This window comes from Pagrus pagrus (assembly GCF_965226575.1).
Source record: "Pagrus pagrus genome assembly, chromosome: 19".
Lineage (NCBI taxonomy): Eukaryota > Metazoa > Chordata > Actinopteri > Spariformes > Sparidae > Pagrus > Pagrus pagrus.
The window spans coordinates 20,920,797-20,936,980 of NC_140203.1; positions in this window are offsets into that span (position 1 = coordinate 20,920,797).

The window sequence follows — 16,184 nt, forward strand, 5'->3', positions numbered from 1 at the left end:
CTTCATTTAAATGTCATCTAAATATTTTTCACATATTATACACTTAAAATTAAAATTATAGTATTTAGTATTACAACTCTTAATCTGCAAAGTTTATAATAACTAAAGCTGTGAAAAAAGGCCATAATGGCATAAAAGATTAAAATGTACTGTAGGCCTATAAAAACATTTCCCTCTGAGCAGTAGTGGAGTTTGTAACAATTACTGTAGAATAAAATACAAATACACAAACCTGTATTTAAGCATAGTCAATTGGTAAATATGCATGTTACATTCTACCAACAAATTCTGATTAGTTTTTTTTATGCCAAAACCTCAAGAACAACACAGAAAGGCATAAACCTGTTGCAATATTCAAGTCAATGCGACACTTTTACATTGATACAATAACAGAATTTAAATACATAGTGAGCTACATCTTTTCATCCTGAAATATTGAGCCTTGTCCAAAAGAGTTTCCTTCCCTGTCTTCACACCAGCAACACTCCTCTCCTCGGTCGATCACTGCTTTCCCTGATTGTGATTGAAAAAGCATCTCTGTCTTCTTCACATGTTGTTTCATCAAATAACAAAATGAACTTCATCATCATATAAACTATTGAGTGTTGCATGGTCTAATAGCCTGCTTTAAGTTTCTGTCTTGAGGATTTCTCCACAAATATGTCCAATCAAAACCCCAGACATACAGTCCTCAAAAAACACTACACCCTAAGCTATTTTTCTTTAGTTAAATTTCCATTTCTCTCTTCTTTTTTGTAGCTTCCTACCCTTTACTGTAAACTCTGTTTTTTCCCCCTCATACTCTACTGTAATCACATTCCAGTCTATTTTGTTGATTGCCCCTGCAGCTTTTTGGTTAAGTGGAAAGTAAATGGCAGAGTAATTTCAGACAAAAAGATCCCTCAGTCTGAGCTTTCTACAAAGAGGAATCGCCTGTCGTGACAGTCAGTCAGATAATTAGTGGTAAACTGATGTGGAGTTCTGATGGCTGGTGCTATCGCTGTCGCTAAGAGCTGTGATTCTCCAAATAAATAAATACATTTATTCAGTATTTCCATCAGATTTTTATTCTTTGTATGGTGACACTTCAATTTGTGCAATGAAAGGATGACTCGCTCTTCAAAACCCACAGAAACTCCTTTGTATTTTTAAGCTCTGTCATAGAAAAGAGATTCACTGTGGCGCAGGCGGCGGGTGAGGCGAGGGTAGGGAAGGCTAATATTGACCAAGGATTATTTTAATGACCAACAACAATATTAAGTACATCACTAAACTGTCAATGATTCTTTCGGGTGTGGATCTTAATTAAAGTTGAAAAAGAAAGTCCACACTTGTTTTTACCACAGGTTACAGAAGCCACAGATGACGACTGACAGGCTGATTAATACATGAAAGGTCAGCTAGTAAAGTGAATTACATAAGAATAAAAGCACTGTTCAAATTAAAGATGACGCCAAGTCAAGTGCTGTGTACCGTACAGTGATAAAGGATACAGGATCTTCCCTTCAGCACTGTGACATCAGTCTTAATTTGTAAAGATCAACAGATTATTGGTGTCATGACCTGACACAGAAGTTATATGAGTTACTGAACTCATGTAAGTGGAGTGGCGGTGTCATTTATGTACGTTAAAGGTGCAATATGTAAGAATTGGCCACCTGTCTAATTCATACTCAAAACAAACAGGCAGCAGCAGCATCACCAGAGTGACTGCTAACTGTCGTCGCAATTAGCTAGTTAGCTCAGTTAGCTGTGCAGCTAGCAGTCCGGACTGGGAGCTCAGAGCACCAGAGGAGAGTTAGTGTTTACATCGCTAGCATGCGAGTTTTGGACAGGGCTAGCCAGCTAACATGGTAACTTTAGTAGATATCTCTGCAACACAATACCTAAAGTCAAAACCGTTTTTTCAAATTCTATTGACAATTGATTTAATCACACTCTTACACATTGCACTTTTAACGCAGTTATGTAACATAAGTGAAAAACAAATGACTCCTGATTCATGGTCACAAACAGAACCCAGGCCTTCAGGAGGAAAGCTCAGTGTATGACCTGTCCAATCACCCCATCCACCCCCTGACTCAGACTGTTCTTGCTCTTTATACCGCTGCACTCTCAAGAAGTGATGCTAGAGGTGGTACCTGCTGTGTCAAACGTGCGCTTTTGGATGCGCCCCTTCCTAGCATTGGATGATTGACCACCACAGGCTACACCCTTGCAAACACTTAATGGCTGCACCTGATTGGACGAGCGCCACTCGTGGGCCGTCTGCTCCAGGATTCCAAACCGGACCAACATGGCGGCTAGTTTGGAAACAATCTGTCACGAACATAGTTCACTGAAACTTGTTTCTGAAGACATTTTAGGCGAGAAATAAGCCATGTAGTTGCTAAATCTGTCTTCACTTTTACTCGACAGTAAGTTTCAGCCCTGGTAACCAGACATTTGAGAGGGTTTATTGAGAATAAGAAGTAAGTATGTTCACAGGGCCCCTTTGAGTATTAGAAGGTGTTGTAGTTTGAAAAACCAGTCCACCCTGTATACTGATGAGCACCAGTCTGAGGTAGATGCAAGACTTCTTACGTGTGGAGCTGAGATCATAGCCAGTGGGTGAGGCTGAGGATGGGGAAGGCTAATATTTGACCAGCAATTATTACCTGTTTTAATGACCTCAGAGAGCAATGTTTTTATGTTCATAGCTGAACTAACCTCTCTCTCCCTCTCACCATCCCTGCACTTTCCTGCTGTCTCCCTTCTGTCTGTGGATTGCTTCCACACCCAAAGTTTTATTTTGAACAACAACCAAAGCCAGCGGGCTAAGAAACAAAACCAAGTCAGTTCTGTTTATCGATCAATCTCCCCCACTCCGTTTCAGTACGACGGACAGCGGCGCTTCAGGCATCACTGAGTGATCCGATGGCTTCCTCTTTTTTTGTTTCCCTCTCCCTCTCCCTCTTTTTAAAAATCATTTTTCCATCCATCCAAAATAGGCCAACAAGCGACTTAAGAAAAGCCTAACTTCAATAGAAGGCAGGATCCGGCACGAATTAAACCCTTTTATACAGAATGCTGTCTCTAACAACATACTTTAATGATGAGGAACGGCTGCTTTCAGTATTTTAAATGTTTCCATGCATGCAATATGTCACTGCAGCAAAAATAGTGGCACATTTAAGCAGCAAAACTAAAAGCTGTAGTTATAAACCTGACAGGACAGAGGAAACTCTCCAGAGCAAACAGAGTGAAACTTCTAGCGGCTGAAATAAATGCATTCAGACAGCTCTGATGGAGCCCCGGATTTATCACGAGGACGGCTCTTTTTTGAACACGGATTGTGTGCGAGACTTTTAGGATGTGGAGAAGAACATCATTTAAAACGAGATTCTGAGCGATCCCGTCGGCCTGTCGAGATATGTAAATAATCAATGAAGTTAAGCTGCCGTGCCTCATGCGTAAATGCACACAGGGGATGCGCTTATGATTCCTGCTGGGGGATCGCTGCAGGTAATGTAATTAATATTTTCCTCATTAAAGATGTATTACTTCACCCACCCGCCTCCCGTCCCTGTGCATCTGCATACCGGCAGTTCATTACTTTAGCTGACTTTTACCCCATTATCTTGTATGTGCTTCAAAAGGCCCCACTGTCAGCAACACATTTCCACAAAGCAGCGATCTCCAGCTGAAATTGGTTTCGTGATCATGTGTCAACCACTTATACTAACTGAGTCAATCAGCTTTGCCAGATACAGACATTTAGATTTGAAGCCGCTATAAACATTTATCAGTCTGATTTGGAGGAATGCAGTGTGTTCCAATCAGATCATATCTAAAATATTACTAATGACTGCTTCAGTGCTAAATTAATCTCAACAGCTTTTGCAGACTATCCACAGCGTTAGCCACCCTCCTCCAGGCAGCATTACGTCTATCAGCGGGAGTCAGAATTGGATAGGAAGAGGAAGAGAGTTCACACAGTTGGGGAAATACTGATACAATTATAAATAAGTTATCTTTATCTTTCCAACACAAGCCACGACGCTGCACAACTCACAGACGTAAGAGCTCCAGGTACAGCTCAAGCAGATTGCTGTGTGCTTTTATTTACAGTGTGTATAATTAACAGGGTTTTAATGAGAAGACTAAGACTCTACACACATGTTGGAGTCTGTAGTCTGTGAACAATACTAACATCAGCATGCCAGCATACTCGTAGTGACAGTGCTAATATGACGTAATGTTCATGGTTTATCCTTAGCATGCTAACATACACTAATAAACCAATTAGCACAAAACACAAAGTACATTAAGGCTGATGGGAATGTTTAGTTCAGCCATAAACCAAAGTGAAAGGCAAATAAAATGTTGACATGATGATGGTGTTACATGAAAAGTGAAAGCAGCCACAAGGAACTTTCATTTTGTGTTGGTTCTGGTGCCCCCTGTGGACCAAAGCTGGATGAGACCCACCACCTGCTGAAAATAAAGATCTTGATCTAAGATGCAAGGTGTGTTTAATACAAATTTTCTTTTTTAAACAAAGCTGCTTGCAGGATGCTCAGCTAGGCAGTAATGTGCAGTATCTATTTGTGTGAGATTAAAGGTGCAATATGTGGGAATTGGCCACCCGTTGAATCCATATTCCAAACCAACCCAGGGCAGCATTTCACCAGAGTAACCACTAACTGCTGCTAACTGTAGCTGCCATCAGCTAGTTAGCTCAGTTAACCATGCAGCTATACTGGGAGCCCGGAGCAGTTAGCTCAGGGGCTTTGGACTGTGACAGGCATGAGCTAGCTAGTTAGCATGCTTTGTCACATTCTGTTGATAAGCTTAGTTAATCTTTGGATGTTTTTGACTAAAATGATTACATATTGCACCTTTAATAGCTGTATACTGAAACAAAATAACCTTTATTTTAGTACCTTTCATACATGTAAACCTACAGCTAACAGATGCAGTTGCTTGGTAATGGCAGTTATGCAAGTTAAAACTGGCATGAAACAAACTGACCTTAAAGGACAACACAACTTCATACTGTTTTACTTTGTTTATATGTGGCGGACCCTGCCACCTTTCTAGCTTCAAACAGTGTTCTGGGACCTTATTTTCCTCCGAGAACAGCTTGTTTTTTCAGTTATGGAAAAAATCTGAGTTTGCATTATTACCTCACTAATATAGTCAATATCTAAATCAATAAATCATCTGACGATGATTAAGCTTTTCTATAAGCTTTATTTTTTACTTTATTTGCATTCAATTGTTGGGATCTGTTTAAAGAGATTAGTCAAAATGATGAGTAGGAAGTCCCGGCCTGGATATCTGTTATCTGCCATCCAGATTTGTGCAGGCTACATCAGAGGCCCAGAAACATTGGCTGTCGACCCAAGAGTCTAAATCGTCATCAGACAACAGCCTGGGGGTTCTGAGATTGACTTGTGAGGATCCTTTATTCACAAGAACAAATCACAATAACTCCTTCACATCCACACCCACACCATTTTGGGAAGCCGCCGGCATTAATAAGAGTAAAAAGCATATAACTAGAGGGAACAGTTTGAGCCTGGAGTTGTCTGTCTGTCTTTATTGATGGCAGGAAACCAGGGACCTTCGCTGAGAACCTGCTGTGCTCAAATATGAACTCTATACTATCATAAATAAGACAACACAGTTCAGACTATGTGCTACCTTGTGAGAAATCCAGACAGAACTGGGCAAGTCGAGGGGAAAAGGATGAAATACCAAGTACACCCCAAGTAACAGATCAGCAACATTTCTTTGTTTGTACATTAAATCAAAAAGTAAATCACCAGCCCCTCCACCACTCAGACAGTCATGAACAGTATTAAACTCAGGGAGCAAACTAAAATCCAAGGAACACCAGAAAAACACTTTTCTAAGAGGTTTTACAAACGTCCGGTCAGCGATATTGCCGGTATTTAAAAAACTCAGACAGTCCCAGACTTTCTTTATTGTTTAATAGCCAGTTGGATACATTTAATAAAAAAGATAGGATCAAGTCAAGAAAGTCTTGAGGTACACAGAGTACATGCAGTGAACCATCTGTCAAATGCCCCGAGGCACTTTAATAACACAAAAACCTGTTTCAGTCACTGGTCATCAGAAAGGGCTGAAAATGAATACCAGACTCGTGCCAAGGTATGTCTGCTGCCATGGAAAACATTACACGGCCTGCACCAGCCTGTTCTTTATATTCACGACATGTTCACTCTCTGCTCCAGCAGTCATAAAGAAGAACTCCTGAGATGAACACGGTGCCTCGCTGACTGTGGCAGAGCTGGCAGGACATGCTGTTCACCTCGACCGGCCCGTATCGTGTCTGCTGTGTTATATAGCTTCGTTCTGCTCAGTATCTCTCAACAGGGTTTCATCTTGTTACCCTTAAAATGATGGAAATGAATAAAATAGGAATCATAAAGTAAATATATTATCTTAGGATTTACATTTTTCATGATGTCATATGGTCAACATTTCCTCCATTTTATGCCTCAAAAGGTGCGATATGTAAGAGAAAACAATAAAAACAAAGATTTCAACAGAATGTGAAGACATAAAAGTTTTGATGTTCTGACGTCTTTGTATTGTGTCGCAGAGATATCTACTGAACTTAGCATGCTAACCAGCTAGCCCCAGCCCGTCCTGATCCAAATCTCCACTGTGAGGTGTAAACACCAGCACTCCCCTGGTGCTCCGAGCTCTCAATCCAGATCACTAGCTGCACAGCTAACTGAGCTAACTAGCTAATGGTAGCTACAGTTAGCAGTGTCTCTGGCGATATGCTGCCACGTGTTTGCTTTGAGTTTGAATTCAGAAGGTGTCTGACTCTTACATATTGCACCTTTAATATTATCACTGTTTTTACATTTGAAACTTTCCCTCTTTTTCCAAGTCTTTCAGGTGTTCACCCATTTACATCAACCAGGTAGACTAAATATTAGAAACCCTTCATAGTGCAAACACAAAAATATTTAAAGCCACCAAAATGACCATAAACAACATCTCTCTGAAAGAGTTTCAAGAAAACCTCACCTGACTTTCCATCGGCACGGGGGTGATTAATGACTGAATTAAAAGTTTTGTGTGAACTTAACCTTTAACCAGTATCACATAGTCAAACTTCTCTCCACAGCTGTCAGTGAGTGTGTCTGCTCATGCAGCAGATTTAAGCATCTACAGAGTGTCGTGTGTTCACAGTGTGCACAGGACATGTACGCATATTTGTGTGTTTCTCATGCAAAAGGGTTATTTTTGGCCACATTTCTGCAGACAGTGTAAGTGTACAGTATGAATGCATCTGTAGAATCTGGTTTGTACGTTCATGCATGCATGTCTCAGGTGGTTTGTTTTACTAACATGTGCAAGTACTGTACACTATATGTTTGGAAGATATACATGTATTTATTTTCATTTATTTATTATGTCTACTAGTTTATTTAGTTCCCCTTTGAACGGCGGTGGATTAAACTTTGATCAGCAGTTCTTCAATATGCATCAAGTAACCTGTTGTGCATGTTCGTGAGACTCATGTGAATACGTTCACGTAATAATGAATGATTCATAATTGCAAGTAAAGGGAGAATCCACTGTTTACTGAAAAAATATATATATATATATAATAACCATTATCTAATCGTTATCTAATCTCAGAGATATGCTTCTAATGAATCCTTGACAGTGACAACATAATATCCAACCTGAGCAAACAGACCCAAACATGTTTGGACTCAAAGAACCAGTTACCTGTTTACTTAATCAAATAAATGTAGGAACTGCAATATTGGCAGCAATTGAAAGTTGACTTAGCCAGGTCCCTGCCATTAATTGCACGCAACGGGCTGTCTTTCATTTCATTTCCATTCCTGGATGTCCCTCCTCTTGTCTCGACTGTTGATGTATCCATCCTGGTTGTCTGTCAACCCCCAGGGGCTTTTTAAGTAATCAAACAAAAAGTGCTCATTTCAAATTCCATTTGGCCGTCTCTAAGTGCATCCCACGATTAACTGGACCCCCCCTATATCTTTTATTCCCAAACAAGTCCCCTGGTGTCTCCGGCATCCACCAGCATATCCGCACAGGAAATCAAATTAGGATTGACATCGCTTCTCTGAAACCACTACCTTGCTATGTCTACACAGGGAGTGAAAACAGTGTGTTGTACATTTGATGGATGTAAGTGCACCAGCAGTGTCTTATTAAAAAAGAGCTGTGGTATGAGAAGGCTGCACAGAGATGTGTCTGTTTCCTTGCTTAAGCTTCTGCTGCCTGTGTGACAGCAAATTAGGATATTGAGCAGGTTTCTGGGCATACTGGGAAAATGATAATGCGTGCCTGTTGGTCCCAGAGTAACAGGTGAAGGGTGATTCAGTGAAAGCATTTTCAAAACTGCACAACATCACATGAAACCTTTCTGCTACCCAGTACCTGAGACATTAACGTTGCACGTCACCTTTTTATTGGCCAGACGTGAGCGGATTGTAATGTGACATGAAAAATGAGACTTTCCCCGTCTCTCTCGGTTGCCCATTCAAGCCTGTGGACGATTGGTATCAGGTGGATGCTGCTGGACTGTGGATTTCTTCATAAGGGACTTGGGTTGGACTTTCCAAGACAGTCTGAATGTATGTGCCTTTATGCACATCCTTCACTGCCCCGTCTCAGTGCCTCTCTCCGCCCTGCTAAAATAGAGCAACAGTAGCTAACGTTAGCTCAGAAATATAGTCCGCTAACATAAACTAACGACCGGCTTTTTGACATGGAAATTATGAGACCAATATTGCCAAAGCATAGAAGTACAATTTGTCCAAACAGTACAAAATTACAGCAATATAAGCATTGACAACTAGCCTATGCTTTGCTACGTAGCCACTCACCAACAATTAAGTTAAATTAACTTATCTAAATGTCAGTGCTGCATGTGGTACGTCTTAGTGATGTTGACGTACATACTGTAGCTAACCAAGATAGCTGTTTGCCTTTTTGCTGCAAAACCAAAACAACTAGCTGTTGACAAACAAAACAATGAGTTAAAAGGGCCTAAAGAGCCAAGTTGGATGATGATTCTTCGTGACTCATGCCAAACCTACAGAGAACCATCACCCAACTCTCCTTTTTAGCCTCTTTTAGTTCATTTTTCAATTGCCTTTTTGCTTCAAAACCAAAACAGCGACCTTAAAGAGGCCAAAAAGCAGAGTTGTGTCATGATTCTCTGTGGGTTTGGCATCCATGACTCCTATCATATAACTCAAACGAGGCATCAAGTGTTAATATGCATCTATTGATTATTTCAGATAAAGAAAAAAAAACACCAGATGCTGGTATGTCTTCTCAGCAAACTTTTTGGGTTTTTTCTCTAGTTGAGCGTGGCAAACAAATATCCATCCACTGCAGTGCTACTGCAATATCCCCTCACCACACACACAAACACACACACCTTTCCCACAACCTTATGCCTCGAGCTTTTCAGAGTGACTCAGAGGAAAAACAAAATCAGAAAGCCTCGGAGCAGTTAGCCAAGAGCTCCCTGTGTGCCAGGATACCAGCTTCATGTTTACACAAACAAGCTGAACCTTTAAGCCAAAAGTTAAGTTAAATGATAGTTTATTTGTAAACAAAATGAACAAAGCTGACATATTTATTGCAGGATTTCATACATTACAGAAGATTAGAAATTGTGTAATGTTGTTGACAGTAGTAGTACGAGGACCTCTATTAATATAAAACACCATATTAGACAGTACTACATGATATCTTTACTAATGTATAAAATGCAATGAGGATCCTGTGTACCTTTTTTGCTGTAGATTGAAAACACAGGACAATGGTGCACCAGCTACTGATTATACATGCAGGAGACCTTCATTAGGATTAAAGAGATAGACTCGCTATAAAATCAACTTTAAGACTTTAAGGGCTTTTGGGCTTTGAGGTTTGTTTTACATTGAAAATAAGATAATAGCTATTTTCTTAAATGTCGATAAAATTTAAAGAGGGTGAACACGCTCGGGCTCCCGTGGTTTATGGTGAAACTAAGGAGTAAACATTAGCTGCCTTCTTCCAATTTGATGCCTAATTTCCCTTTAATTTTCCCAACCGGCAAAGTTGGAGGCAGCCATTATTGCTTAGCTAAGTATTTTAAAAGTTGAAGGAGTTCTGTAAATAGTTTTTTGAGTGTCAGGTCTCCTTTTCTCATTTAAGAAATCTTCCAGGAGGCTGGTGTTAAGCCAGCCCCGCTCCTGCATTCGAGCAGCAAACTGGATGAACAATTAGGCGCACTAATCTCATGTGGGCAAGCCTTTACCTCCCTATGAATAATTTAGCGTTTAACCAACTGAGGCTGATAACAACGAAATGTATTTCCCTCTGCCAAGTGGAGGCAGGAGCCGTGAATATTTGCGCTCCCCAGGCAGTGAAAGGAGAGAGGAGGATTTTCCCAAAATGTAATCAGTTTAATGTCTGAAGTCGGCAAAAGGGAGAGAACATCAGTTATGAGAGGGTGTCCTGAGCGCTACAGCGAGGTATCAGCGGCGGTCTGAAACGCCCGTCTGCTCAGGGCGAGGAATCTGACCTTTAAAGTGAAAAAGGTTATTTGTATGTATTTATTCATTTTTTGAGGAGTTTAACGCAGGTTAAACAAACAAAGCTGCAGAATACTTAGTACAGAAACAGTCCTGCCCACTGGGTTACGACTGACCACCGAGTCTGATCTGTGAAGAGATTTAAATAAAGGTTGAAGGAATGAATATTCAGAGCAACAAAGTCAAATCGCTCTGTTATTACAGAAGTACCAGAGTGAGTTTGCTTCTGAAAGCGGCAGATCACAGGTTAGCAAACTCGGCTTAGATTTGATAATCACGCAGATCAAGGGGGGTAGGAAATGGCATGAAAGAAAACGCTACACATATTGAAGTCTAAAGTGCATTTTGAGTGCTGGAGTGATTCTCTAAACTTTGAACAAAACTGTCAAGCTGTCATTTCAGGGCAACTCCTCAAAGTCTGTAACTGATAGAACTTCGCATGACCTATGCAAATGAGCTGATGGGCTCAGAAAGAGGATTTGAGACGAACGCTTCCTCCAGAACACAACTGCCTCAGGCCTCTGAGCATTTCCATCTCTTAGATCTTTCCACAGAGCAACTTGACACACACCTTAATGTGTCGTTTTAATATTTAGACTTGTTTTGTCATCAGTCAAAACTCCTTCAACAGATAAGGAAGAAGATATTCGCTACTTAAACTGACAATAGAAAATCTTTTATGTGTCATTCTCAAGTAAATACTGATTGCACATAGTAATGGCTGTAGAACCATCCACCATCCCTTTTAAATACATTTACAGATTTAAAATGGATGGATGGCTTCATATGATTTACATTTATAAAATCAGAGACTGGGGATGCAACACACATATTGCTGCTGATGCTACAAGTATTTACTAAAAATGTACTTCATACTCCCTAAAAACAGCTGTGATTGACAGTGTTGGGCAGAATCATTAACATGCTGATTATTTTTCTAGTCTGAATATGGAGATGGTATTGATCAAGAATTAATGAGCAAGATGGAAAAGTGTGTGCGTCGTTCTATAAACACGTTCAAATAGTTTCTGACAGCCTATAGAGGCGATGAGAGTTCGCACAACAGTCTACGCACAGCAGTCCAGGTTCCTTGCCGCCCATCTGCAGTCTGCCCCATAGCAACAGAGTGATGTGACATTATATCCAAACAAGCTTTTCCGACTTTACTCCTAGAATTCTGACTCAGAACACAGTTATTGTCTTCTTACGACCCATTATGTGTTGTTCCTGCTCTTATCTTCTTCCGCCAGCTGAGCTGCAGCTGTTCACTGTGGAGGGAGAAGGTGAGTAGGAGCTTTTGAATTGTACCTACTGATTAAGAACAGACTTTAATAAAGACAGTATTAATGTGTATTATTGTTGTGTTAACCTGTTTGGTTGTGTAGTATGACTTGATTCAGTCACACTACACTAGTGATTCAGAGATTATTTTGGCTGTCTTATCATGTGTTGTTTCTTCTCTCACCCTCTTCCACCATCTGAGCTGCTGCTGTTCACTGTGGAGGAAGGAGTCGAGTATGTAAAATAAGTGCCCTAGAATTAACTGTCATTGATAAAAGAGATAATTTACTCAATAATTCAAAAGATGACTTGTATTAATGACCTTTGTCTACATTACTTTATCTTACTCAGCCTTGTGTGGATAAGAAGTGAGAATGAGGTTCTGACTTGTAAAGATAGAGACCTAGATCAGACTATAAAGTCATTGTGTTAACCGTGGGAAATAAAGGTGAGTATGAGCTTCTGGTTTGTAAAAGAAGTGATAGGCTGTCATATAAAAATGAGGGAAAGTTTGTCATTGTTTAAACCAGCTACATACTTTGTGCAAAACCTGTTTAATCATATAAAATCACTTATTTAGTAATTCACAGATTATTTTAGCTCTCTCACTCACCCTTACAGTATGTGTTGATTCTGCTCTTATCTTCCTCCACCACCTGAGCTGCTGCTGCTGCTCACTGTGGATACAGCAGGTGAGTGTGAGCTTCTGTCTTGTAAGATAAGTGACCTAGAATTTACTGACTGTCATTGAAAAAAGGGAAATTAATGTTTGTAATTGCGTTAACCTGTTTGTCCATTTAATGTGACTTACTCAATAATTCAAAGACGCCTCGTCTCACTGACCTTTGTCTATCTTACTCAACCTTGAACAAAAATTGAGTTTGAGGTTCTGACTTTCTGCATAATATATACTGCACCTGTTTATAGTAGGAGTGTGAGATGTGTGAAATACATGAATAGAAATGACTGATGTATAAACAAGAGGGCAGTTGTTTATGTTATTGTGTAAACTAGATACATACTTTGTGTGGCACCTGTTAAAACATGATATCAATCATTTAGTAGTGACTCAAAGATTATTTTGGCTGTCTTATTAACCACGTGTTGTTCCTGCTCTTATCTTCTTCCACAACCTGAGCTGCTGAAAGAGGACCGTTGTTTACAGCAGATACAGCACTTCGATTGTAGCTAGTTGTGTAGCTAATACGTAGCTACAGTAGTTTAGAATTTCCATGACCTGGATTACTGAGAACCTCCATCAACAACTAGCTACAAATTAAGGGTTGTAATTGTGTTTGTCCATTTAATTTTACCTACTCAATAATTCAATTATGACTTGTCTTACTAACCTTTGTCTATCTTATTTAATCTTATTCAGAACAAAAAGGTGAATATGAGGTTCTGACTTGTAACAACTTACAACAGACTATAACATTGAAAAACCAGGAGGTGAGGTATGTTATTGTGTTAGCTATAGCTACATATTGTATTCTACACCTTTCACCTGAGCTGCTGCGGTTCACTGTGAAGAGTAACGGTGAGTGTGAGCTTTTCATGTGTGAAATTAGTGACTCAGAATAGGCTGTCATATAAATAAAGGGGGGAAATTAATGTTTGTCATCATTTAAACTAGCTACATACTTTGCACAACACCTCTCGTACTTTCTCCACCACCTGAGCTGCTGCTGTTCACTGTGGATGAAGAAGAGCTTCTGATTTATGAAATGATTCAATTAGAAAAGGCTGTCATGTAATAAACTGGGGAATTGTTGTTAATATTGTCTCATTGTGTAAACTACGCACTTATTGCAACATATAATATCAATCATTTAGTGATTCAGAGATTATTATCATTATCATCGGCTGTCTTACTCACCACCATGTGCTGTTTCTGCTCATATCTTACTTATCATTCCAGAGATTTAAAGTGTAGGGTCTCATTTGATTTGTCATTTCATCATTTGGACTGCATGCTATGTGCAGCTATGTGCAGCTATGTGCACATTAATGCAGTCTTTTTACACTCAGATGGGGACACAAAGCAGGCCCCTCAGAGGACGTTTTAAGGACAGGCCCCAAATGATCTCTGAAAGTTGCAATATAAACTCCTGGAATGGCAAGATCCATACACTAGATCAATACACCCGGCGGCAACAGACGTATGAGACGACGCTGAGGTTTGAAGAGAAATGCATCATCCTGACATTCAAGACGAGATGTGAGAAAAGATGTGAAAGAAAAACATAGAGTGAACACTGCTGCCAGGGCCCTTAGCGACATCTGAGACACCTGTGGTCAGGTCACGGTGCCGTCACAGAGACCATAAATAACCCAACCTGAAATAATAACCTGAGAGAAGATACAGCCTATTTGTCATCCTACAGCTACAAGTGATGTACTAGACAACTCCCAGCCCTGTTCAGGGTCGGCCTCGGTGCACCTGCTATCCCTCTGCATATTAAAGCGCGGCACCACCAGGACAGAGACGTTCCCTTCAGCCCCCGGAGCAGCTCATACCATCATCTTCTGATTGATTAAAAGTCTTCCCAAAAGTGTGCTTCCAACTTTGTGGCAACAGTTTGTGTCTTGACCCCTTCCCGTGTCAACATGACAGCGTCCCAGTGTGCAAAATCAGGCTCGTAAAGAAATGGATCCCCCAGTTTGGTGTGAAGGAACTTGACTGTAAGCCAGGTCTTATCATCCAGCATCAGTGATGGACCTTACTAAGACCTGAAGCCAGGGCCTGAAATCTGTTGGAAGGCATTAAACGAGGGGTGGATGCTGTTACAGCAGCAGATTAATGCCCATGGTTTACAACTGACGTCTTACTTCATACGTCAGGTTAAAGCACAGTTGGTATTTATAATGATTTATCCCTACAGGAGCATGAACGTGGCCTTTCAGTTTCTAATGGATTCATACAGTTATATCCTGTGTACAGAGATTTGGCCTAACGTTGGTGTTAGAGGAAAAAGCTCAGAGTGTCTGAATTAGAAAAGGGTTTACCCTCTGGGGAGCGTGAATCAGTCAGAAAATGAATGGCCATCTGCCCTTTAGATTTAGATATTTCTGCTGCAACGATTGAATTTTGACCAGATGGCACTGCTAAAAGAAGTCAGAGGCCACCGAAAACATTAAAAGTCATCCTCAGGAGACAAAACTAAACAAGAAAAAAATGTTCATCACTGCCCTTTAAAACAACCCATATGAATCATTTCTGCTCTGTCTCCTCTGGGATCAAAGTTAAAGTACCCCCAGGCAACTAAAACTACTCTGTTGAGGTGAGTCGGTGTACAGAAAGGTTGTCATCGTGGCTAACAGAAAACCAAGAACTGCAGTCCCCTGTGTCACAGTCAGACATTTGGTTGACCAACCGTGACCTGGCCTCACACATCACAAGGTTTGCAGCACAGTAAAATGTCAGGTTACCCCTGTCTGTGCTCCAGACAGACAACAGTCATTATCCTCGCAGCCTAAAGAGGCACTTGTCAGGAAAATGGAACCAAAAGTCTTTTTAAGTGTTTAAACTAACCATGAGTGCTGCTGTTTTTCTGGTGAGGACATCTCATCTTGCTCATGGGGGATTTATCAAGCTGTGCAACAGGTCAGGGAGACACCAAGAAGAAAATTGATGATAAAAATGATAAATATTATGAGCTAACAGTGTTAGTCCGACTTCACTGTCTTGTATGTGGAACTAAGTCAGAAATATATGAATGTAAAATTGGTGCTGTATTGTGTACTGAGCAGCAGGACGGTGTTTGCATGATTGAGTAAAAACACACTCAGTAAAATCTCATGTTTTTAGGGAGTTGTTTAACACTGGAGCTCTATGACACGAGGAATCAGAGATAACAGCCTATAGTTACACTGAATACAATGTCCAGCTTAAGTCTAATTTCGTATGGCGCTAGAACAATGAGGTTAAAATGTGGCTGTGAAAACAAAACTTGAACCAAAAAAGAAAATATTGCTATTGCCAAATAAATGAATAACAAATGACTAACAAAACACACGTACAAAAAAATCATTAAAAAAGACAAACATGAGGAAAAAATCTGAAAAAGCAATCACAAAATAAAAAGAAATCATTTTAATGTCTGACATTTGTATTAGAAAAGGTTGTATTGGCACTGAAAAATAAAACACGGACATTTAATTAATTTCTTTTAATTTTGTGATTGTTTTTTTCAGATTTCTTCTTCATGTTTGTCCTTTTTCAATTATGTTTCATTTTCATTCATTTTTTTTTTTTCATTTTTTTGTCAGCGTTCAGTGGTGGACCTCTGCAAAATATCGGTTAGAAAC